We start from the raw sequence: 26,196 nt of genomic DNA, 5'->3' as shown, positions 1-26,196 counted from the left end.
AGGCAGAGACACAGACTTTCCATTTGGGTGTCAACAAAACACCTCTGAGAAATTAAGCTTCTATTTTCTCTCAAAAGAATCAGCAAAAATAAAAGAGTATACAGATGGGGTTTCATTGATTTTGTTTTATGTAAACTATTGTTATATGCCGCCTTCTGAGATGAGCCTTCATGAGGCGATTTGCAAGGTCAGGCTTAAAGCAATAAAATATTAAGTTCTATCAGTAGAAATACAATATGAAATTAAAAGGTTTCCAGATTATAACATTGGATAAAATAAATCAAATGGGCTCCTCTCAGTTATTATAGTGATATACTGTATGTCAGTGGTGGGATTCAAAATTTTTACTACCGGTTCTGTGGGCATGACTTGGTGGGCATGGCTTGATGGGCATGACAGGGGAAGGTTACTGCAAAATCCTCATTCCCTCCGGACAAGCTATGACTTGGGAGGCACAGAATAGATGGGGGCAGGGCCAGTCAGAGATGGTATTTACCGGTTCTCCAAACTACTCAAACTTTCACCTATCGGTTCTCCAGAACTGGTCAGAACCTGCTGAATACCACCCCTGCTTTATGTATATGGGTGTATGTGTGAGTGTGTGTGTGTCAGAGGTGGGTTCCTACCAGTTCGCACCTATTCGGTAGAACCGGTTCGTCAAATCTACCGAACCCATTAGAAGAAGTTCCACCAGTGGACCCGGAAAGCAGGCCACACCTACAGAAGAGGTTCAAAAATTTTTTGAAACCCATCATTGGTGTGTGCGTGTGTGTGTGTGTGTGTGTGTTTGTGTGTTTGTGTGTATGTGTATGTATATGTGTCTGTGTGTATATACAAACACACATATGATGGATGCATTTTGATAGGGATTTGTCTGCCAAGTTTCCAGACCAAATTGCCATTTAAAAATAATAATATTGAGCAATATGATTAGAAGACTGTGGAGGAAAAACTTTTTTGAGGGGTTCTGGAGTTCAGTGTGCTGGTAGTTTTTTGGGAAAAAAATTATCAGCTTTTGCAATAATGCTTTTACTTCAGGCAAGAGTTGGAGAAACTGCTTCTGTGTCTAAGACCAAATTCCTTCAAAGGGAATTATGTCAGGAAGAACATATCAGTAATGTGTAGGATTTAAACTAAAAATGGACCAGGCAGAAGACCTCCTCCCTCTTTTCATTTCACTCAGCTCAAAATCAGCTCCAGCATCATTTTTGGCAAGAACATAGAAACAGTTTCTCATTTTCTTCTAGTACATATATTCAGCTTCCCAGTCTAGCTTATAGCCCTGGGATTTCCTGGTAGTTCCCCAGCCAAGAATTAACCAGATCCGACCTGCTTAGCTTTTGGAGATCAGCCAAAGTTGACTAGGAACTATAAGCAGAGACAAAATACTCCTCCCAGAGATCTGAACAAATTAGACTGAGGGCCACATGCTATTATATCTCTGAAATCCCAACAGCTGGCATGGGGAGATAGTAACCCAGTAGCAACAGTGAGCTGCTGAGAATATTTCATTTAGCTACTGAGAACTAATGAGGAGGGATGAAAGCATATGGACAAGTAGCAGCAGGTAAGGTGGTACATTTGAAAGTTAAGAGGATTCTAATTATTGATTGGCAATGAAGCAGGGAAGGAAAAGTTGTCCACCAATCCACTATTGAGACAAAAAAGTGATGATGTCACAGTATCTTACAATCTATTGATCTTACTATACGATAACATTGAATTAAAGAAAGGGTGAAGACCACATCTTTTCTGTGAAAACTACACAAATTTATAGATAGGATGATTCATTCATTCATTCATTCATTCATTCATTCATTCATTCATTCATTCATTCATTTATTGTAAAACGAGTTCTGAAAATTGACTTTAAAAATGTGAGGATTTTAAAATATTATTTTAAAATCTTACTATTTATTTGAACTTTTGAAGTTTGAGTTTTGGGACCCATATATGTCTATATATCTATATATCTGTATATCTGTATATCTGTATATCTGTATATCTATATATCTAGATAGATAGATAGATAGATAGATAGATAGATAGATAGATAGATAGATAGATAGATAGATAGATAGATAGATAGATAGATAGATAGATAGATGATAGATAGGTAGGTAGATAGAGATAGAGATAGAGATAGAGAGATCTAGATAGAGATCTAGATCTAGATCGCCTTTGGAGTCTTACCAATGCCTTGATAGCAATGGGCAACATGCTTACAAGAAATGCTTATAGTTTGCCATATTCGACCGTGTAGCTGTAGGGGAAAGAAAGACATTGCAAAATGAACTTTAAATAGGCAACAGATTTCTTTGCTATCTTTTCCTTTTCTTTCAAACAGGACCCTGCCTCTGTCAGCAAATTTAGAGAGTTCTTCCCCCCCTTCTAGGTCCTTTACTTTTTCCATTACAAAGACATGATTTTATCCTGCTGTGTAATTAATATGCACATACAATGCTGCAAACATTTCTTCCAGACTGCTTATTCTGTAGGCAAATTACAGGAAACCCTAGACAATACACCTGGGATTCCTGCAGTTTGAAATTAGAATATAAACTCTTCTCTTCTTCCCAACTCCTCCTACTTGTCCCCCTTCCTTTCCTGATCACAAACTCTTTTCTCATCATAGTTAACAGCATCAATTAGTTTAGAAAAATTTACAACTAACTAATGGCATTTTCTCTTCCCCTTTGCTTCCTGATAATGCAACCACTTGATTTTTTAAACTGCCTTGAGGAAGGAACCAAAGCCTAAGAATTCTGTAACTAGCATAAGTTTGCATGATATGATGTTGTTGCTCTAATATTAATCGTAGTTGTTATTTACAACTCTATGAGTTGTACAACTCCTTTATGAATAAGAAAAGGGCGAAGCAAATACTGGCCAGCTTCCTTTCTTTCTCACAGTGGCACAGATCCTGTATGGTAGAATGCTTTATTTGCTGCTATCTTCAATCAATCCTGATGGATTATCTGTGAAGGGTAGACAAGGTCTAGTGATGCCACCTCTTAATCTTCAGTGACTCTTCTGGATGTCACCCAACTTCTCTCTTCAGCAGTGTTCTCTGAATGTTGTCCTTGAATTAATAAGCTTTCAGTGTCAAAGCACTGCCCAGCCAATTTAGATTAATCAACATACATTGGTCTTTACTTAAATAAGAAATATTCAACAGCTACCACTAACTAGGTCCCTCAATGTTGCTTTCACCATTACACTACTTCCATCAAAGTTTTCCTTCCAGCTCTTTTACCCAGAGTTTTTTCAGTTGTTTAAGACTCCATGTCAAATGCCAACTCAATAGTCCTTCTTCTATTCTCTCAAATTCTATTATCACCTAAGACAAAGAAGATTCCACCCTCTGTAGTCTTGGACACACTTAATGTATGAACACCTATGGCAAAAACACATCCTGCCAACATCCCCCCCCCCCCCGGTGCTTCCATTACATTGCTTCTTCTCATCATCAATATATCAGGAAGACCAATGCAAAGGGGTTATATTGTCCTTGATTGTACCAGTGTTGTAGTAGTGTTTTCGTATCATCTCATGGTTAACCTCAAGATTTGTAAAATCAATTAGGACTCCATCATTTGTTACATTGGTGGAAGTCAGGTGAATGGAGTGGCTGGGAATGGAAATGGGGCAATTGAGACAGGATAGAGAGCAGACGTGGAGATAGCAAATTTCATGTGAGTGTCTGTCTCTGTGTGTGTCAATGTATTTGTGAATTTGCTACATTGATGCAACTAATGAGATCTTTCCCCACTATTGAGTTATTCTGTTTTTTTATTTATCCTCAATTCAGGAATATATATATTACTAAATTGATGATGTGTAAATAGCAGAATAACTCAATAGCGGGGAAAGACCTCATTAGTTGCATCAATGTAGCAATTTCACAAAGAAACACCTTTTTTCTGTGAAAGGTCTACAGTACTTTGTGTTTTCCCAGGCTAAGTGGCAATAGTACAGTAGCAAGCTAAGTAGTTGTGCTGCATTCATGATTGATTCTAGTTCTTTCTTCTTTAAGGAGGAAGTAGCTAAAGCTACCAAAGCTGTACCCAGACAATAAAAACTTTATTTTTATAACCAAGGACGAAAATCAGCAGTAACTAAACATCAACATATGCTTTAAAATCCAGAAAGTGCAGAGGACTAAACTATTATTCCCATTATTGTTACTCTATTACATTTATAACTTCCTTCCCTAGAAATCGATTGTTGTATACCATGGGACTCCCATCATTTTATTTCCACAAAAATAACCTATAAAATTACTTTAAACTAAGTGTGTTGTTGTTGGTTTGTGTTTTCCCTCTGACACTGAAATGGAAAAGTCCTTATATCCACCCTATTGCCAATGTGCATGCTCACCCTGTGAAATCATAACTGTATTAGACAACTGAATAGTTGACAAATTCTAATGTTAATGCATGGATGTCCAATAACTCTATATTGGTGTTATGCTTAAATGGGTAAATACAATAGGTGATGGAAATACTAATTCTTCAGTGCCCCTGTTCTTCCTACTTTACCCCAGAATGTCTGGGCTTCATCTAGAATTCATTCACACATGAGCATTTGTGCTGTTGGGAGCCTTATTTATCAAGGTTTTGCTGTCACAGAAGCTTCTTCTAGTCTTCAATAGAAAATGAACAGAAGCAGGACTTTTGGGAAGAGCAGAGCTAGTGCACATAGTGGAAGGATGGGGGAAAACATGTACACACTTTTACTATATGTAGCTATTGTCTCTTCAGGAAAAAAAATGCTTTCATAGCCTAACAAGAATAAGTACTGAATAAAAATTCTATGTTCAGAGTTAAAATTCCTCTGAAAATCACTTTTTGTGAAGTAGTTAAATAGGAAGATCCTCTGTCTTCATCCTTTGCTTACAGTTTTCCCTTAGGAAGCAGGATACGGGCTCTAGTATACTTGTTCCTGCTCTACAGGCTGCAGAAGTCTAACTTCTGTAATTGTTTATGTGCTTAGTGCAGAAGAAATGGGAGGGGGTGGAAACCCAAAACTGTTTGCATTATGTCTTTTTCTTTAGCAAATATTGCAGCTGGCAAGAAGGGCACCACTGTTTTAGGAGATGCTATCTTCATAGCGCTCTCAGCTCAAGAGCAGGCTGTTGACAGCTGTGTGGCGAACAGCTTCACAAGAGCATTCTGCCAAGAATAATCACATCCCCAGAGGTGAGAGAGGTAATTCATGCTCTAGGAAGGTTTTTCTTGTCCTTTATTTGTTCTCTTAAACTGGGGCCAGTAGTGGCTTATTTCAAAGTATCGGAAATGAGCAAATGCAGTAAGGAACAGGAACAGTCATTTTCATCAGTAAAAAAACAGTACTTAGAAACAAAAGGTGGCCCAAAGAAGAAGAAAGAAAGAAAGAAACTTCTACCAAAGGAAACTCTAACATAGTCTTTTTCCTTTTTTTACATTGTATATGAAACTGGTGGTTATAGGAAATAGTGCCTCGGATATTGTCAAAACTCACATTTCTGGGCATGTGAAAAAATTCACTTCAGGGTCACTTTGTTCACTTCAAATATATTGCAATAATTGTTCCTCCATCAAGTCTTTCTTGGCTTATAGCAAGATGGGGATTTATTTTGTTTTATTTAATACGGTAATGCTATATTACTAAAGACCTATGAAGCAATAAAAAGCTAATGAACAGACAAATCCTAATAATCTGAAATATCCCTGTAGCTGGGGCTAAAAATCCAAAGAATGCTATAAGATTTATTTATAAAGAGTTAAATTATATAGTGTTTCAGGGATTTCCAAAAACCATGTAGTGATATACCTTGATAGACTCATGGCCTAAAACTATATCATGTACAGTTGGCTTATTTAACAAAGGCCATCCAGCAGCCAGTCCCAACAGAACTGTGAAGACTTCATTTTCCCTTGGAAGCATCCCTGAACAGACAGTCAAGGATGTACAAAGATCTTAAGAACAATAGTCCTCAGAATGAACAATTTTTAAATTACATAGTGGAATAGCTTAGTTTCTTTCTCTAGCTTTATCAATAAAGTAACTCTAAGTTACCATAAATATGCATGGATTCATGTATACAGTTGCTCAGAGGAGATCTGCAAGGGTTCAAGTTGTGAATGCCCCAACACTGGAAATCTTTAAGAAGATGTTGGATAGCCATTTGTATAGGGTTTCCTGCCTAGGCAGGGGGTTGGACTAAAAGACCTCCAAGGTCCCTTCCAACTCTGCTATTGTATTAAAATCTTTTGAGTCAACTACTCATTCTAGGCAAGATGTCCAACTGAACAGGGAAATTCATACCAGAACTCAGATATCTATTAAGAAGTCATCATCCTCTGGAGGCAATTCATCAAATTGGTACCCTTCTTCTGCCAAAGTTGTAGCCTAGAATCTGACTAAAGGTCAGCCTATTTTGATATAAATCTCTCCAATCCTTCAGATTAGCAAGAAAAGTGTGATGATTACAGTGAAGTGCAGAAAAAAAAATATGCTATGTGGCCAGATGCTTCATAACCAGATTCTGGGAAATCTTTTAGAGAAAGTGGAGAGAGAAACCTTGTTGATCATTCTACTATTAGACTTTAACAACCAAGCAGGAGATGGTAAGTAGTCTTTTCCATCTTTGTTGAACTGCGACATCAGTGAACTCCTATCAGCTTGGATGACTGTTTGTTTGGTGACAACAAAGTCTAACTTAGAAAGAAATGTGACTACTCACTCAACTTCATATGTCAAATCCTTCATAGGCACATAGTGCCCAAAGAGGATTCTAGTCTTTCTCAAAATGTGCCACTATTTTGGACACCTATCTGGTTTGTATCCAAAGCATATCCTTCACACATTCCTGAAGAGAGAGCATTTGAATGTAAAACCAGGAACTGTAGTACCTACAATATGTTGCCTTGCCAAGTATCTGCAATATAAACCCATCTTGGTCCTCATATACCTGTACATTACAATTGTTTGTTTGTTTAATTAATTAATTTATATGCCACTCATCTCATTATCCAAAACAACTCTAAGCTGGAGCATCTTAAAAGTCCCTCTTCTAACACTCCAAAGAAACCTCAGACAGAATGGATTCCTTATTCCATAATTTAAACATTACATTTCAATTCTAAAGAACCACTCCTTGAAATATGGGATAGGTAGCAATAAAAGACTCTAGGACCTTAATTCTCAAAATTATCTGTTTACTATGAAAGAGGAGGTGCTGGACTGCAGCTGGTACTAATGTAAATGGATGAGTGTAGTGACTAGGCAACATCCTGGTTTCCATTGTCATTTCTGCCCTCAATTTATTACTATGTGCCTTTATGCAAGCTATTTATTTTTAGCCTCAATCTCCACATCTGAAATTCAGGGCATAACAATGCTGACTACTTACTTGACTGGTTTGTTGTAAGGATTACAACTACACAATGCACATCCTTACAGTACATACAGGTATGTTTACCATACTATTCTCTTTTGTAATAAGTAGTGTTTTGCAAACAGTAGGAAAGAAGTAAAAAAAATAGAAAGCTATAGAAATTAAAGGCGTGAGAGCTTTTCTTTTACAGTAACTATAGCAAAATGTAGGTTCCACCAACACTGGTCACTATACCTCTTTATACTTTTCTACTCTTGAGAGCTACCCTTGCTTTCATTTCCTCCACAGATCAATTAATGTACTGCCTTTTGTTCTTTAAACTTTTCTCCCGCCTCTCTCTGAAGAGGTCCTCCATCTTCTTGGCATTTTCCTTCCATTCAACTCTATTCACTCTTCTTTTGTATACATATTTTGCAGTTCAGTCCTCATTTTCCTTTCTTTCTCCTGACCAAACCACCCCACAGTACTTCTTTTCTCAATCTGTTCTTGTATTGGCATCAAGGATTCTACTTAGTAAACCCTTAGACATTCATCTGTACGAGGACATTAGAACTTACCCTTCAACTGTGCTACAATGAAAGAAGGCAGTCAGGGGAGTCGGGGGAAGGATTCCATGAAGCTGCCCAACAGTGATCCTCACAATACCTGTAATGTTATGAAGTCACCCTAGAGAAATAAAATGTCAAAGCTGTAAAAATAAAAATGAATACAATAAAGTCAGCTCCAATAGTGACTGCATATTAACAGCTTTTATGTTTTACATTGAATAGAAAATGTTCTGTTTTCTTCCACTTGACCTTCACCTCTTTGCAAGTCTCCCTGCCCAAATCACTAAGGGTGATGAGGGTCTGCTATTTCTCAACATCCCCGAGAGAAGAGGTCTTGAATAATTATTTGCTCTTAAAGTGATTTTTTAACATGTTTTCAAATGGAAAAAGGCTGAGAGGATTCTGATTTAAAACCCATATACAAACACACATACAATCAAGGAATAATAGTCATTAACATATATGCTTTTTAATTTACATGCAACAAACTATTAAGTTCAGTTCTAAAAGGTGCAAATTTTGTGACGTCTCTGTGCTCACGTACAAACACATGCCTAAGATCCAAAGTGCTGTTTGGAATTCCTCTGACGTTTTACCTAAAAAGATTCCAATTTTGCTTCATGTACTATTTCAGTTCCTAATTTTGAATTGAAGACATACCTTTGGCTGAAGTATAATTAAGTGTATATGACTGAGAATTGCTTTTTAAAGTTATTTATTAAACTATGTAAACTCTGCCAACCTAGCAGTTTGAAAGCACGAAAAAATTCAAGTAGAAAAATAAGAACCATCTTTTGTGGGAAGGTAACAATGTTCCATGCGCTTTTGGTGTTTATTCATGCCGGCCACATGACCACAGAGACATCTTCGGACAGTGCTGGCTCTTTGGCTTTGGAGTGTAGATGAGCACCACCCCCTAGCACATAAGTGCAAGGGGAACCTTTATCTTTACCTTATTAAACTTTTAAAACATTACAATGAATGTTTTTTTTAAAATATACTAGTTTCTAATATTTCTGTTGCATAAATACATTAAATAAGTACATTATAGTTTAAATAAGAAGCCAATCATTATATGAAACACACACACACAAACATACATACAGTATAAGTGCATGCATACAATATATACATATGAGACTCAGCGATCAAAGTGCTGCATTAAGACTGTAGAACTCAAGTGCTAGTCTTCTCATAGCCATAGATGATAGTTGTATGACTCACAGCCAATCACTCTTTTAAGATTGTGTAATAGATGAGCTAAAATATGAGAATAGACACAACCTGGGATAACTCATTATTAGTGCTGGATAGGTAAATCCACCCATTTGTGTGTATATGTGCATAGTGCATAGCTAAATCTAAAGTTAGGCATATTTTTCTCTTTCTGACATCTCCTTTTTCTTCTATTTTTCTCTTTTCCTTGATCTAAAAGCCAACAGTCTCACAAAGCCCCTTAATGACTCAAGAGACTTCCAAATGTTGTTACCAGATTGAAAATGTTAAAGGTAACAAAAGGAACTTAAGTCCATACAATAGGATCTCTGGAATTGTCTAAAAGCCTACCTCTAGCCTTAGCAGAGTTTCTACAGAGCCCTCTGTAACTTTAAATAAAAAAGGAAAGAAGGGAGAAGAAATTGGCTATAGGCTCCACTGGTAGCCATAAGTTCTGTTGTGTATTTAGAATTACTGCCAGTAGCAAGAATGGCAGTAACAGCACAAGACATTCTTAGATGGCTAATTTCCCACTAGCTGTTATCTGTTTGTAATGCAAAACATGCTCCATTTTGCTGGATATATTTTCAGAGGTTCTCATTGGGTTCTTTTGTGCCCAATGACACTACTTCCCTAAGGCTCAGGCATTTTTCATAACAGTACCAAAATTAAACCAAGGGGAAAACAAAGAAAAGAAAGAAAATGAAAAGCAAATATTTCTACTTCTTTTCTCCCACACAATTGACTTATTTTATTTAAATTATTCTTTCATCATCCTATTTTTTCCCTTTTCTTTTTGAATGCCAGAGGCACTGGCAAGGAGGATGGCACCTTTGGTGGGTGAAGTGAAGTAGACACAAGTGGGTATTCCCAACCTCACACAGCTCTAATTAAGAATAATTCTCAGTAATGGACTTTGGCTGCAGGCTAAATAAATACTGTTCCTGAATATTTTCATCTTAAATCTCACATAAATGTGCTAATTGAAAGTCTCACATCTTCTTCCAAATTGAATCCAACTCCATGTTCTTTGAATTATTTCTTTTCATGTCTATTGTTCAAGCAGCTTTGACTAATTCCACTGTAGTTAAAGATCTCTCACCATGAGCTTATGCTTCCATTTCTGCCCCTCTAAGGAGATGTATTCTTAACCAGCCTAAAGCTGAAAACTGACACACAATCTTGATTTTTGTACCTCATATGGAGCTGAGTTGTTTAAAAATAAACAGACTTAATAATATCCAAATCCTTCTCCTGATGAATATTTAAATACAACCAATTCTACCCAATAAAAATCTAGACTCTTAAGATTTAAAATAACTGGTAGCAGTGGGATATTGCCACCTGATGTCATAATAAAGTAGTATGCATACTAAGCAAATCTATTTGGGGAGGATATAAATAGGGCACCACAATTAAGACATCCATGCCACTTGTAACTGTCCAACAAAATTCACTTGCTAGAAGTCATCCAGAAGAGGGTTTTTGAAGGTGACCTAATAATTTGCTCAAGTGTGTGTAAAGAGACATCCCTTACAGATATCAATCCCTTTTGAGTTTTAAAAAGCACTAAGACTTTTGCACTTGGTCTAGAACAGTACCATTGCACTGATAAAGTGATATCATTATGTGGTCCCATTATTAGCAGCTCTGTTCTGACTAAGCCTGCAAGTAGCCTGCCTGCAGTGCTGCATTTAACCACTGCGCTGAGGTGGCACAGTGGTTAAATGCAGCACTGCAGGCTACTTCAGCTGACTGCAGTTCTGCAGTTCAGCTGTTCAAATCTCACCGGCTCATGGTTGACTCAGCCTTCCATCCTTCCGAGGTGGGTAAAATGAGGACCCGGATTGTTGTTGGGGGCAATATGCTGACTCTGTAAACTGCTTAGAGAGGGCTGAAAGCCCTATGAAGTGGTATATAAATCTAACTGCTATTGCTATTGCTATTGCTATTGCTATTGCTAATTGAACTTTCCTAACAAAGATCAAAGGGATGTTCCAGTACAACATGTTAAAACAGTAGCATTACTGAGCCTGATTTTGGATGAAATCAGTATCATGTAAGTAGAGATTTATATTTGTGCCAGACATTTCTCTCTTTTTCTTTTTGCAGGTTCCCATCTGCTCTGTAGGTTCCCAAATTTTCTAGAACACAACATGACAACTGATCAAGGGAGATTTATCTTTTTTGCCTTGTCCTGTTTCAGGAGACAATTCTGCAGATGAAGGGGTCTGGATTCCACCTTTTGAAAATGAATTATTTGGTACTGAATTACGCCATGATTTTGATTCCCATCACAAGGCAGTGCTGGGTTGCCTTTCATTTCCCATGATGATTACAATGTGACATAATTATGTAAAAATATATTGTGTGGTTTAGTTAGCAGTTGCTCAGAAAATTAATGAAGTATGAAGGTGAAATGGTTGCTTTGTAGCATCAGTTCATGACAAGATTGCAACTGTTGCTGTTTCCTCAAAAGGAATGACACACTTGACTAAGATGGAGATGACTGTTCTGTCCCTGGTCGAAGGGGGAAGGGGGAGTAAAGGAAGCATGTGAGTATAGCTCTATCCCATAATTTAAATCAAACACTTTACTTTTTTCCAATCTATCTTTTTCTTTTTCCCTGTTCCCCTCGAGCCTTTAACTTGCTTTGGTTCTGTTGTGCTCCCACAGCAGATGGACTCCCTAGATGTTTTGCTGTTAAGATAGAAACTTTGGGGAATGGGGAATAACAAATAGATAGAAAAGCCTATTAAATAGCCTCCTGAGTAGCCTGGACAAAGATTCATTTCATCTGTGTGTGTGTGTGTGTGTGTGTGTGTGTGTGTGTGTGTGTGTATATACATATAAATATTCACACAAAGCCATGAATTATTGTTGCCTAACTAAGGCTACATTAGCAAAACGAATTCCTGCAGAGTTTAAACAGATTCATAGAGGGGGGAAATGAATTAAAAATACTTTTGCTGTTGAAAAAGGCAACAAAAAGCTTTAGTTTACATGAAAGATGAGATTGCAAATCCAGAATTTATTTTATCTTGCAGCTCATTTTATTTTTGGTTTGAAAACATCATTTTATTGAACTCCCCTTTCCTGGCAATATTTAAAGGAAGGCTGGATGATTGCCTCTGGAGGACTTTACAGTGGTGGATTCCTTCACTGGCCAGAAAGATGAAGTAGAGGATATCTAACTTAACACCTATATGTTCAATAATTCTGTCCAACATATGTTAGGTTAACCTGAAGATTTGAAATTGATGTTTGTATCACTATTTGTAAAAAAACAACAAAGTGAAGCAAAATTATGAACTCAGTTTCATCAGGCAATAAACCTTACACAGTAGAGTTTTGCTATGAAAGCTTTATGATTTTAGATTGCAAGTGAGGGAAGCCAACTATTTCCACCTCTTGCCCCTAGCTAATCAATTTAAGCATTTTTGGAACAATACCCATTAGCAATCATTGAAAATGGAAATCAGCACCCTTTAGTCAATTAACAAAAGATACACCAGATTGAGTGAGTTAATCACACAACATCAAAAAACAGATTAAAATACAACCTAGTAAAAACACGCAGCTAAAATAAATTGAAATAATTCATGATAGTGCCCCTTTACAAAGTTTTGTTTGTATATTGATAGTATTACCAAATATTGAATGGATGGATGGATGGATGGATAGTTATGAACTGGGAAGTAACCTGCACTGGATCAGCATGTATTACAGATTATGATATGTAACTTTCAGTAAAAGTGCCCTTCATACTACAGTGAAATGATTTGGGTTGGTAGTAACAACAATATCACACCTTCTTCCACTACTTAACATTTAGTTTAGGTATTGGTATTTTGTATTCAGTTGTAAAAGGGGGTGTGATGGTTAAAGAGGTTGAGTTTGTCAGATAGAAATCTGACAGCCCAGGTTCGAGACCTGAGTGCTGACCAATGGGCTGAGCTCCTGTTCCTGCCCCAGCTCCTGCTTACTGAGCAGTTTGAAAGCATGCAAATACGAGTAGATTAATAGGTACCACTATGGTGGCAAGATAACAGTGTTCTGTGCACCTTTGGCATATAGCTATGCTGGCCACATAACCACAGAAAATGTCAATGCTGACTCCCTTGGCCAAGAAACGGAGATGAGAACCACACCCTAGTATTGGATGTGACTGGACAGGGAAACCTTTAATATTCAGTTTCAGGACTTTGAAATAAATCATAGCTTCTAGAAAATCTGAGAGGGAAAATATATATTTATTTTAATGGGATTCCATCCTTTTTTTCCCACTACAGTGTTCAAAAACAGTCAGTAACAAATGAAAGTGCTATTGCTGATCTTTCTTTAAGCTAGTAAATTGAATGATCTGGCAAAAGAATCCAAATGTTTCACAATGTAGGAGTCAATTGTTTTTGCTTCCCAACTTACTTCTGTGCATTTTTTGCAATCCAAAGAAACATTGGAAACCAAGTCTCAGGTAGAAGAATGATTTCCCTGATTTTCTAGTATCAAAAAGGCTTGACCTAAAAATCCTCTAAAGTCTTAGATAAGCCCCAGATTTGTAAGGTTTTACCACCTTATTTCTCTGTCTGTGGTTATGTGCCTTTAAAAAAAACCACCTGAAGCATGGGGAGACATGAAATTCCCTAACTGTCTAGAAATTTCATTCATCTTACTGAAACCAGCTTGGCTTCCTTCAAAATTCTGCATGTATTGAAGGGGGGGAAATTGTGTAACGTTTTATTTACCACTTCAATTCAGTTTGGGATTTCCAAATGAAATACAGATTGAAATGCTCCAAACTTTATTTTTTTTCTTTTTCTCCCATTGAAGGGTTCACAGCTGACAGTCCGCAGTTCCCAGAGATACCTATGATCACACTGCAGATATTTAGTGATACTATTGCCAAATCTGGAGGCGTATTTTCCCACCATATCGAAACAAGAAAAACACAACGCTTGTAGAAAAAATTCAGGAGTAAGTCCCCATATCTTATTTTAAAACATTTTAAAAACCAAAACCATTAAAAATATTAACAAGCTCTTTAATCAGCTGTTCCATACGTGCCTTTCTCAGCTCTGGTATGTTTATCCTTTTACAATAGTAGTGAATATCTCTAGCTCTGGTGTAGGACGAGGGTGAAGGTTTGTCCCCAAGCTTGTGGGAACTTGGTTTCCAAATGTTTCTTTACCAGGCTAGGTAGCATCTTCAGTGGAGTTTAGGGGATGTCATTGTTGGAGTTCTTCTGTTTATAAGGCCTTCAGGTATGAGTGTGTCAGGTGAGCCCTTATAAGCAGAAGAACACAAACAATGACATCTCCTAAACTCCACCTGAGAAATTACCTAGCCTGGTAATGAAACATTCAGAAACCAACCCACAAGCTCAGAGAGCAAACCTTCATCCTCATATCTACCACTCTACAAATGTCATTTCATAGATTCCCTGGTTATGGGAAAGATAGAAATAACCCATCAATTGTTAAAGTCTCTATTTGAACATCCTGGATTTATTTGTGTGATATTTGGCAAAACCTACCCAAACATTAGAGAATCCTTTAATTGACCTAAACATAGTGCACAAAATTGTCTGCTACAATGTCCTGTCAACAACTACTTCAGCTTCAACCACAATAATACATGGGCAAATAATCGATACAAACCCAAGGTAAACTGCTCCAAACTTAATTGCAGAAAATACGACTTCAGCAACAGAATAGTCAATGCTCTATCTGACTCTGTTGTTACATCCTCAAACCCTCACAGCTTCAACCATTCCTTAAACTGTCTATTGTGGACCTCACCACATTCCTAAAGGTCCATAAAGGGGAAGTGCATAAGCACACCAGCATGCCTACCATCAAAGTTCCCTCTAATTTTTTTTCAGTGTGCATGGTAAAGTATAGTGTTTGAGCGACACATTTTCATGCCTGAGCAATGAGCAACTGAATTTTTTTCACAGACGTCACCCAAGACAACAGTGAAATCAGAGTTATTTGAAACTCAGTTATATTTATTCAAGGTACCCGCTTAATTAAAAGTGTATATATATTTTTACTCCCAGCCCTGTTTTGAAATGCAATGTACAAATTCAGTAAATAAAATAAATTCTGCATCAATTTTTATATACTATTACAAGACCACAACCTAGAACTGCTGTTGCAGTCTTACTGCTTCCAAAGCCATGTGTACACATACCTGTCACAGACTCTGTTAAATGCAGATAAAGAAAGAAAAGTGGGGGATGACAAATAAAATCCAAAATACCCCAAGGTACTGAGAAAAATTGATTTGCATTTAGGTTGTGTAAAGATGCACCTTCTAATTGTGACATATGACTGTTCAATAGCTACCGCACAAATGAAATGCACACACAATATTGCACATAATTTCATTCCACTGAGCAGTATTTCAAATGCCAGTTACATATCCTATGCATACTAGCATTTATGATTTATTCTGCACTCATATTAGACAAAAGTTATGAAAACTGCTGGGTTTGTTATACCTTCACTGATACCCAAAAGTTAGTAAACCTTTGCAACTGGCTAACACAGCCATTGCAGGGCCCAGTGTAATTTATACTGTTCTTTTCATAAAACATGTAGAATTCCTTTACTCTGCCACATAACTGCATAGTGTCTCTGCATGTTAAAATTTCCATCCAGTTGCCACATTGGCATGTTATTGGTTTTCTGTGTCCAAGACCGTAGCTATCATCCTTTATGTGAACTGCAAGGGAATCAAATTGTTTCCAATATGATAAGAGAGACTCCTGTAGAGACTCTACTATAATGAAGACTGAGGAATTCTCACCCACATTGGATCCAGGGTGCTGCCTTCCAGTTGACTTTATCCCTCTTCACAATTCCTTTCATTTTCCACTTATAAACCTAACTGGCATCCCTCCCTCAACGCATAACTGTTCAGTGCACCAAGTTCCTTCAGAAAGATGCTCTACTTTCCCTACAGGGAATACTGCAAGGAACGGAGCAAAAGAAAAAGCTTTAGCTAAGCTTGAAGTTCAGCTTGGAAAGGAGGGGGAAGGGGTGAAGATTATTTCGCTTCTAGATACTGAATTCCTAGAGTGAAAAGGAAAAGGCAGGTGCAATATTCTGTCTGTTCCCCTCTTTTTTTTTTCGATTTGGAGGAATGGAATGAGAGAGCAGAAGCCCCCTCCTATAGATATAGGACAGTAGCAAGTGGAAGATGATGTTGAACATCTGAATCCTGCAAAAAAAAAAAATCCTAAGAATGGGTACAAGGAGGCTGAATGCAAAATACTGTAAAGACAGCAACTGCTCAAATGAACTCTTGCAACTGCAGTTTTCTAAGAGGGAATTGGCTTCTTACACTACCAGCAAAACTATGCAGGTCCCCAATCTGAAAGATTCCCTGTTCCTTCTACCGTCCTCCCTTTCCCAAGATTTAATAATCCCCACATAAAATCAGCCCAAAGCTCCAACTTAACAACACTTACCTCTCCTTTGAAAGGCAGACAGACGAGTTTATTCTCTCCGGATCTCCTGTACATCACGCTGTGCCTGTGACATTAAAAATAACTGTGCGGCAGTTGGAAAATGCTGCACGGCGTTTTCTTGTCATGTGCGTGGCTGCGCAGCCACGCAGCTTAGAGGGGTCATTGCCTACCATCCCTGTCCTACTGTCCCCATTTACATGTATTTGTTTCCTTTGTTCATGTTCATGTTCATATTTATATCTGCTATCCTGTACATGTTTGACACACTAATAAATAAATAAATAATAAATAAATAAATAAAACTTATCCAAAGAGCAAATAGCTCATTTAGTAAATGGGAAGATACCCAAAGGATCAAGATACGGAACTGAAACTACTATGTTACTCAGAGATGAAACAAACAGATTATTGTCCCAAAGTTATGGTCATGTCTAATGACTTATTGCCATTAATATTCTTCCATTTGTATTCCCAAATTCAAGGTAGCATATGAAATTCACGCATCCTTTCCCTGTTTTACTTCACAAAAATATCCTCTGAATTATGGTCATGGAGAGATAATAGTTGCCGTAATGCCCTCCTCCCCCTCTCCCACCTCCCTGACTTTCATAGTTGAGAGAAGCTTTGAGTCTCTTCTGAATAATCGTGTGGCATTAGAAGTAACGCCATCAAATATTGACTTCAATCTATCCCAGGTCCTTGGAAAGGAGTTGATAGATACAGTAGTAATAATATTATTAATTAATAAATGGAGAGCTGGTTTGGTCTAATGGTTAAGGCACCAGGCTAGAAAGTGGGAGACCATGAGTTCAGGTCCCACCTTAGCCATGAAACCCAGTTGGAAACTTGGGCCAGTCATTGTCTCTCAACCGAAACCAGTTTATAGGGTTGCTGTTGTGGAAAAAATAGGAGGAAGATGTGTTGGTTACGTTCACCACTTGAATTATTTCTAAAAATGTTAAAGGCATTTATTTACAATATTTTAAAAAAATATTAAAGGCATTTATTATACATACATACATACATGCATGCATGCATGCATACATTCATACACACACACATACATAAACCAATCTATTAAGCAACATTGGTTTGACTGATAGTAAAGTCAGAAAAAGGGCAAGATAACCAGATAGATATTTCCACTTGGTCTGTTATTTTCCAAATTAAGCAGCAAGAATTCATGGAGTCTTATTTGTGTTCATTTAATGTAAGCAGGGACCTTTGGTGGGAAGGTAACTGTTCCGTGCGCCTTCGGCATTTAATCATGCTGGCCACATGACCATGGAGATGTCTTCGGACAGCACTGACTCTTTGGCTTTGAAAGGGAGATGATCACAGCCCTCTAGAGTCAGGAATGACTAGCACATATGTGCGAGGGGAACCTTTACCTTTTAATGTAAGCAGACTACATTATTACTATTTTTGGAAGTTTAAGTCTACTTATCATAAGGATGGCCAGGTTAGGATATGGTGTAACTGCTTCAGATTTCTGCTGAACCTGTGAAGGTCAACAATGGAAGGGACAGAACAAAGAAATATAGGGACATTTGCAGTGGGATCACCTCTACTTACAACAGGGTTTTAACACACTGGTTTATGAACTTCTGTTTCAAAAGCCTTGTTGGAAATTCCATGTTGCTTTGCTTTGTTTTCTACATTTGACTTCCTCTGTGAAAAATCAAATGTACCTCAACTGAAATGCATTTTGGTGCTGTGTCCTGCAGTTCACATGTTCTATAAAATGCCACAGCCATATTCAATCTGGAATGACCTCTTTCTTACTTTTCAGACATCTAAATGCATTCCTGCTTAAAAGTAAAATACTTCAGTTTCTTTCCAGAATCAGAGAAATAATAGGGCACTGTAGTGAGGTTGAAGTCTTTTATCTTCCTGCAGATTCAACCACAGTATTGATTCCTTATTGACCTAAACTCTAAGTATGGTTGTGGGTTCCCCCTCCCTCCCCTCACCCTTTACACAGTCTAAGGGATGGTTGAAACAGCTATTCCTTTAATATTGATTTCTGTGAAGGGAAAAAAAAGATATAGAATACCTTTGTGCCTGTAGTTGCTCTTAGCTGAAGAAAATACCTGGTTATGCATTTTATAGCATTATTTCAAAAGTCTTAATTGGCAGCTTTCTCTCTTTGTCTGTCTGTCTCTGTCCATCTTTCTCTCTTTTAAAGCTTAGAAATAGGCTTGCTCAAAATGTGTTATTGGTGTTAATGATATTTTTGAAGTGAAGCAAATTCATCAGCCTTTTTGAAGACTGCAAAACTCAAAGATTAGATAGCCCTTCGTGGGCTTGCTGTGACAGTTTCTCAAATGTGGTCTTCTGATCCTTTGAAATCGTAGTAACAACAACAACAGCAACTGATGAGAAAATGGATCCCCCTTTGATTTAATGTTGAGAAGCTCCCTTAGAATCCAAACTTTTGAATCGGGCTGGAATTTAGTAAATAATAAATGGTATGATCTGTTTGATATTCATATTTCTACTTCTGTATGTCACAACAGAAGTAGAGATTCTAATAATCAGAGATTATATTGAATCATGTACAGATTGGCCATGGTCATATCTGTTATATGCACAAATTGATGCAGAACCATAATTAGAGATAGCAACTGTGAAGGAGCAGGTGGCAAAACCAAAAATAAGTAAAAAGGTTAAAGAAGAACAATGTTTGCACAGATGAAAATTTAGATACTCATCTCTGTTTGATTGTTTGATTATAACAAAATACAGATAAAGAGAAAATAATAATTTACTGTAAATATTATTTTAGTTAAAACAGTCATGCCATTGATTTATAGATCTCATAAATAGGAAGCCAAACATTTTTTCTATAGATTGGAGGATTTTAAGTTGCAATAATGTCTTAATTATGTGTGAGAGAGTCTGTATGTGCACACGCCTTAAAATCAGTTTCTGACTTTTGACACTTGCCTAGACAATTTCTTGACAATGCTTTTCAGAAATAGTTTGCCATTGCCTGCTTCCCAGGGCTGAGGGTGTGTGACTAGCCCAAGGTCACCCAGCTGGCTTTGTGCTGGAGGGGGATGACGACTAGTTTCTAGACGGAATTATTTATTTATTTTCTACAGCCTTAAACACTACACCATACTGGCTCTCAATTTATTAATTGATAATACTGTTGTTACTGTACCTGTTTAATCCTTCTCAACGACTTGGGCTAGGAAGATTTTTTTTATGGGGTTAAAGGTATCATCTCAGGATGTAAGCTGTTCCAAGTACAGCAATAGCAATAGCAATAGCAATAGCAGTGGACTTATATACCGCTTCATAGGCCTTTCAGGCCTCTCTAAGCGGTTTACAGAGAGTCAGCATATTGCCCCCAACAATCTGGGTCCTCATTTTACCCACCTCGGAAGGATGGAAGGCTGAGTCAACCTTGAGCCGGTGAGATTTGAACCGCTGACCTGCTGATCTAGCAGTAGCCTGCAGTGCTGCATCTAACCACTGCGCCACCTTGGCTCTGCCTTTTGCAATTGATTGATGGTATTACCAATGCCAATAGTGTTCAAGTGGTGCTCCAGTTGTTTTCAAACTGCAGCCAAGGCACCTGTTACTATTGATACTATCTTTGCTTTCTTTCTGCCACAGTCATTCTATTTCTACTTGCAGGTCTTTGTATTTTGTTAGTCTCTTTAGTTTTTTTTCTTCTCTTCTGCTGTCTCCAGGGACTGCCATGTCTACTATCCAGACTTTTTTGTCATTTTTTGTCAACAATGGTTAAGTCTAAGGTGTTCTGTGGCAGGCACTCATAGGTTTGCATTCTAAAGTTCCAGAGCCTTTAGCTCAGAAGTAGGGAACTATGGCTCTTTTATGACCTGTTGAATTCAACTCCCAGAATTCCTGACTGATTCAGGAATTCTGGGAGTTGGAGTTCACAAGTCATAAAAGGGTCATAGTTCCCCACCTCTGCGTTAGCTTCATTTTCTATTACTTTTTGTATTTTGTGGACAAGCAGCATTTCTTGCAGATCTCCCAAAGCACTAATTTGCTAATTTGTCATGCTGTTGTTTGCAATCAGTTTGTGTGAGCTTCTTGCAGCAGCCAACTAGATGTCCCACTGCTTCTTCAACTTCTTTGTAAAAGTGACATTTCCTGTCTATTGCTGTCTTCTCAGTTTTGGGTTTGTATGCATTTGTTCTTATGGCTTGGTCTTCTGCAGCCAGAATCTCTCTTTATTTTTTACTTTTCTGTTGTGAGCCATTGCCAGGTCTTGTTATCTGCTTGGCCTGCTAATTTTTTGTTTGTTTGTTTGTTTGTTTGCAATGGCCATGTAATACTTTGCCTTGTCATGTTTCTTTTCTATTCTTCATTTAGTCTTTCTTGTAGGCCAGTTTAGTCTCTTCAGTATTCAGTAAGCTTTCATGGTGCGTCTTCTTCACTAATCTTCAGCTTTTCTTCCAATGCCCTTTTTTCTTCTTTAATTGTGTGGTCTACTCTCAACAGTCCATGGCGACCCATTTTCCTTGATAAGTAGAGTCTGTCAATATCACGGTGTGGTTGAAGAGCATGATCCATTGTCATTATTTTTCTAGTCTTCCTTTCCAGGATTTTTTGTTCTCCTTGAGTCCAGTTCACCATTCCTGCTGTATATCTAATGATTTGGATTCCTCAAATATTGCCGTAATTGCCTTGATGGAATTTCTTTCACTGAACAGAGGTGTTAATGTTGGTGAATGGTATTCCTTCCACTGACTTTAAGATCTTCTTCATTCTCATAATATAGTCTAACTTCTTCCTGACTTCAGTGTGCTTGATGTTGTCAACTTGAAGGATGCCCAGATACACCTAGTGATCATCTTCATCCAGACTCATGATATTATTTCCATGGGATATCTTAATTTCTTCAGTTTTCACTCATTTCCCCCTATTGGGTGGCACATTTGTCAGGCCATTATTATTGGTACACAAAAAAAATCACAGCTATCAGTTGTAGATGGGATTGGTTTTCATAACCACCAAGTTCTTCCCAAGACCCTAGGATGTCATAATATATTGGCATAATATATACGGAGATCCAAGCAAGGTGGTCTTAGTAATTGGCAAATGGTAATTTTGTGTATGTACAGGTTTCTTCAGAACCTTCCAGGACTTTTTGGCAGGGCTTATAGGACCACAACAGCTGTTTTATACAATAATCTTTCAGTTCCATTTTAACATCTGGAGACTTTATAATCTTCTCTATTTTTATTTATTTTTTTGTCATCCAGTGGATCATCTCCTGATATTGCTATATCAATAATGGCTTTGCTTGGTTTGTTTTTACATGAAAGTTGATTTTTTTAATATCCAGGTTTTTTTTAATAGCCCAGATTCTGCCTTGATGTCAGGATTCAGTGTAAAAATTGTGCTAGAATCCTGGTAATAAGCTGCACAACATTTTGACTGTGCAACATTGGTGGATTAGCAAACTGTTTAGCAGTCATTTTTGTTTGATCATTTGCATAAATGCCTTGCAGGGATTCACTCTAGCCTTTTAATTATGTTTCCACACATAAAATAAAGCTGTGTCCCATACTCATGTTCTACCTACAAGAATAAATGAAAGAAGTTGAAGGGAAAGGTGTGATGTCTATAAATGTGTGCAATTTACTGAAATATAAATGGAGCATTATAGTAAGAAGTCTAAAGAAAATGAAGTATCTTTAAGGGTACTCCAAATATATTTCACTTGGTTTGTGTATGTTATGTGATAACTCATTTCAGATTTTGTTGACCATGTTGCATATAATATATAAAATGTGTGTGTGTGTGTGTAGGTACGTGTTTGTGTGTGCATGTCTGTCTGTGTGTGTGCACGGGGGCATATATTGTATTGTGGAGCCCCACTTTTATTTTGTCATTTTCCCTACCTTTAGTTTTCTAAAATTTAAGTTTAATCTTCACTTTTAAAGATCCCTTACATGAATGCCTATTGGCTTTTCTTTATCCATTATAAAATAATGTGTTAATTTTGGTCTAACTTGGTACTGGTAAGTATTTCAACTGTGACAAAAAAAACCTTAAATTAAAAAGATGACTTTTCCATAGACATTTATGATTAAAGTTCTTAATTTATGAAATGTAATCCTTTTTGGAAACTGGTAAGTGGGGGAAGTCAGAGAGAGGTTGTTTTATGTTCATTTGTTAATAAATGGGAAATATTTACAAGGCATCTTTTACATGGGTTCTGAAATATATTTAACCAGATAAAATTCATACTGTAGGTGCAATCCAACTTCTTTAAATGAAAAAAAAATGGAATACTCTAGAGGGAATTCTGCGTAATTAGAAGCCTCGTGTCATATGTGATAGAATATGAAAATGATGAAATAGGAGCCCTGGATTTATAACATTGAATTATATTAATTCAATACAATCCTAAATATACAAATTAAATCTAATTTACTTTTTGTCCAAGCCCTGAGAGCAAGATACCTAATATAGAACTAAAGTTCATTCTTAGTCCCTCAAATGTTCTACACCCATTTTGTGCCTATACAGAAAGAAATCATACATACTGCACCTGAAGGGAGTTTCATAGCCATATGACAAATCCTAAAAGACCTTCTCCCTCATGCTTCCACAAAGGAATTCCTTGGAGCTTCTCAGCTTGGTGCTTGCTCCCACAAAAGTCAATTCTCCGCTCCTTTCCCTTACCCTAGTATTCAATATCTACATGAAGCTATTCTCCAGCCTTTGGGGGAGGGGAGTTGATATCATCAAATTGATGGTAGAATAACTTCTGATTCTGAATCTCAAGGGAGCTGATGCTTGGAAACATATTTTGGGAGCGGTGACTCCAACCCTTTGGAAAGACCTCATGCTTGAGGTTAGATCTACTCCTACCTTAATCCTGTATAATCTCAGATGATATTGAAAGTCTTGTGGAGGGCATTTGGGTCATGACACCTCTTTGTTTGGCACTGTATGCTTTAGGAAATTAATGATTCTCTCTACCATTGTATTGGATTTAGTTTTGTCAAATCTTCTCCTTCTCTTTCTCCCTCTCCTGCTCCTCCTGCTGTAAGCTACTAAGTGTTTGCTAGATAGCAACAGAGAAAAAATCAAATCAGTAAATAAACAAGCAAAAACATTTCCAAGGATGAACCTAGTGTACAGACTGGCTGTTGCTAATTAATCTGTCCTTTCAGGTAGCCATTCTATACTATTCAATTCACCTTCCCTTCTTTGTCCAGGATGGAGAAAATGTTGTATTCCTGGTCCACTATAGTAAGAGCTCTTTAATAAGATCTCCTCCAGAGTTGTGATTATCATTGGTAGTTGGCTAGTTGGTAGCCACTATTGCACCGTAATGATGTTGTACCTCATATAAAGTGGTGGACCATTTCCATCTATCTAATATTCATGTGATTAATAAATCTATTGCTCTGTTTGTTTACTCTTTTTCATGCATGGAAACATACATTTAATTATGTGATAGTGTTTTACAACTCTGTGTGTGTGTGTGTGTGTAGGTATATTTGTAAAACATATTTTCTAAATATATTTTCTTTCAAAGTATGATTTTGAAAATAAATATTCATCCTTCTCTCACGTCCTCCATGAATTTTAGACAATTCCCATCACCCAACCAAGCCAAATATTAATTGTTCTGGCTGGATGTAATAGTCCAACACAGCTTGAGAGCACCTGTTTTATACACATTCATAAAGTTGGGAATGAAGGACTTGTGGCCCCCAATCCTCAGTCTGAACTGCCAGTGACCATCATCCCCTGTGACAATTTCCATCGATGATGCAAAGCTTCATAATAAAATATTTGAAGGACTTAAAAAAAACAACAACAGGTGAATAATGTCCTTTGCCTGTCAGACCACTGTGGGGAAAGGGAAAAAAAAGAAACACTACCAATAACTACCAACAACTTTTTTACAACACAGTTATCATATATCATATATAGTAGCAACCTTGATTATATAGGTTACATATAAAAGTTCAAGCAGCCATAAAAATCACTGTTCAAGTTAAATTAACAATAAGTAAAAACTGTAGCTCAAACAAAAATCCAGGCTTCTAAAAAGTGTACCTTAAATTAACTTGAAACAATTAATTTCATAAAAGACGAGAGGGAGAAGAGAGGAAGCTGAAGGAAAAATAGAACTATCACACTCTGTCTTGATCCAGCTACCTTGAAAAGTAAAGAATAAGATCCATCTTGGAGAATGTGCTCAAGTAGCTCTTCAACACTGCAATTCTTATTTTATTCATGTCCCAGAACCGCCTTTTCCTCTGGATAAGATCTTCTTGAGATGAAGCCAATACATTATGTTTGGTTCATGGACCCAAGTTATTATATCACTTGAGATTCCAAAGCCTTGAAGTATCCAGCGTTTGGATATGAATTTTGATGTACCGTTTAATGCTATTTTTGTAACAATTTAGTCTACTGTAGTAGAATGAACTGTTGTTAAGAAGGAACAATTATGTTATGGATGCCAGGCCAAGCAGTACATAAATTTTAATGCTCATTTTGAGTGGCAGGGGAGGCAGTCTTAAGATCAATGCACACCCGAAACTGGTAAAAAAAATGTCCTTCTTATAAAACTAGTGTTGATGGGATTGGGACTGGTGGGTGAATTAAATGGGAGTGAACTGGATTAGAGGGAATGAGAATTTCGTCTGAATTTCTAATTGGGTAAGGATAAGAGGGAGAAGTCTAGAGATGGCTGTGAGGTGGCTGTATTTTCTTTAACTGTTTTTTAAAAAATGTTGCTTGCAGGAAGTATCAAGTGCCCCAGAAGAATCTGCAAGAGGAACACTCCCAAGTCAGAGCAGGCAAGCAGGTCCACAGAGGGCTTTTATTCAAGATAAAAGAAATGACAGAGACCTCTGCCAATGTAAGGAGATATCTCCTCTCTTGCCATCTCCAAGCAAACATTTAAATTTTACTCTCATAAAAGTTTATCTCATTAATTCTTTTTCTCCCGGGTAAGAAGACAATAGAGGAGGGGAAATATGCCTGATTCAAAGGGAGTATGCAGCATTTCCCAGTCACAGAGGCCAGGATTTAGCCTCGCTTTAGATAAGAAGGCCAGCTTGTCACCTGACCTCCCCCCCCCATTTCCTCACATTAACATTTTCCATGTGGAGGAAATGAAGGCTAAGTGACTGCAGACACACTATCTGCCTTTCTGCAGGCATCCAATGCGCTAAATCTGTAGATGGGCTCAAGTTTGCTTGTGGTCACTTGAGAGTGAATACTTCTTTTTGCTTTAGAGAACTAGCACATCTCTTCCAAGAAATCCTCTATAATCCTGGATTTGGGATTCAATCAATTGTAATGCATAACCTAGTGTTTCATACTCATAGACACACACATATGTTTTTTGGCTCAATGCTTAAGGGATCCTTGGCAAATTGTCCTCTGGTGGTCCTCCACTGATGTTAGCATCCTTCCAGCGGGCTTTTCTAGTGGTGGCAGCAACAACAGTCTGATCAGCTACTCACTACTTTAATTTGCTGCAGTGCCCCTAATTGTAGAATTGCTGCTGGATATTGTGGGAAATTAAAATGGCATCTGCCAGATTCCCACTGGGGATC

The 26,196-nt window shown here is 37.5% G+C and overlaps 2 long non-coding RNA genes across 2 annotated transcripts in view; both read left to right on the top strand.

The window, feature by feature from the left end:
* LOC148044925 (uncharacterized) overlaps positions 1–25,898 on the top strand; it is a 132,328-nt gene extending 106,430 nt beyond the window's left edge. Inside the window, exon 3 of the long non-coding RNA XR_015697142.1 lies at positions 25,376–25,898. This is a non-coding gene — a long non-coding RNA (uncharacterized LOC148044925). The remainder of the gene's footprint in view (positions 1–25,375) is intronic.
* LOC148044926 (uncharacterized) lies at positions 1,442–14,175 on the top strand. The gene is made up of 3 exons (XR_015697141.1): positions 1,442–1,567; positions 11,257–11,699; positions 13,975–14,175. It is a non-coding gene; the product is annotated as an uncharacterized LOC148044926 (long non-coding RNA).
* Positions 25,899–26,196: the final 298 nt, after the last annotated feature.

This window comes from Thamnophis sirtalis, unplaced genomic scaffold, assembly GCF_051295495.1.
Source record: "Thamnophis sirtalis isolate CommonGarterSnake01/CBP01778 unplaced genomic scaffold, rThaSir2_p1.2 scaffold_6, whole genome shotgun sequence".
NCBI lineage: Eukaryota > Metazoa > Chordata > Lepidosauria > Squamata > Natricidae > Thamnophis > Thamnophis sirtalis.
Note: the sequence above shows the minus strand (reverse complement) of the source record. Positions and strands in the feature narration are given on the sequence as shown.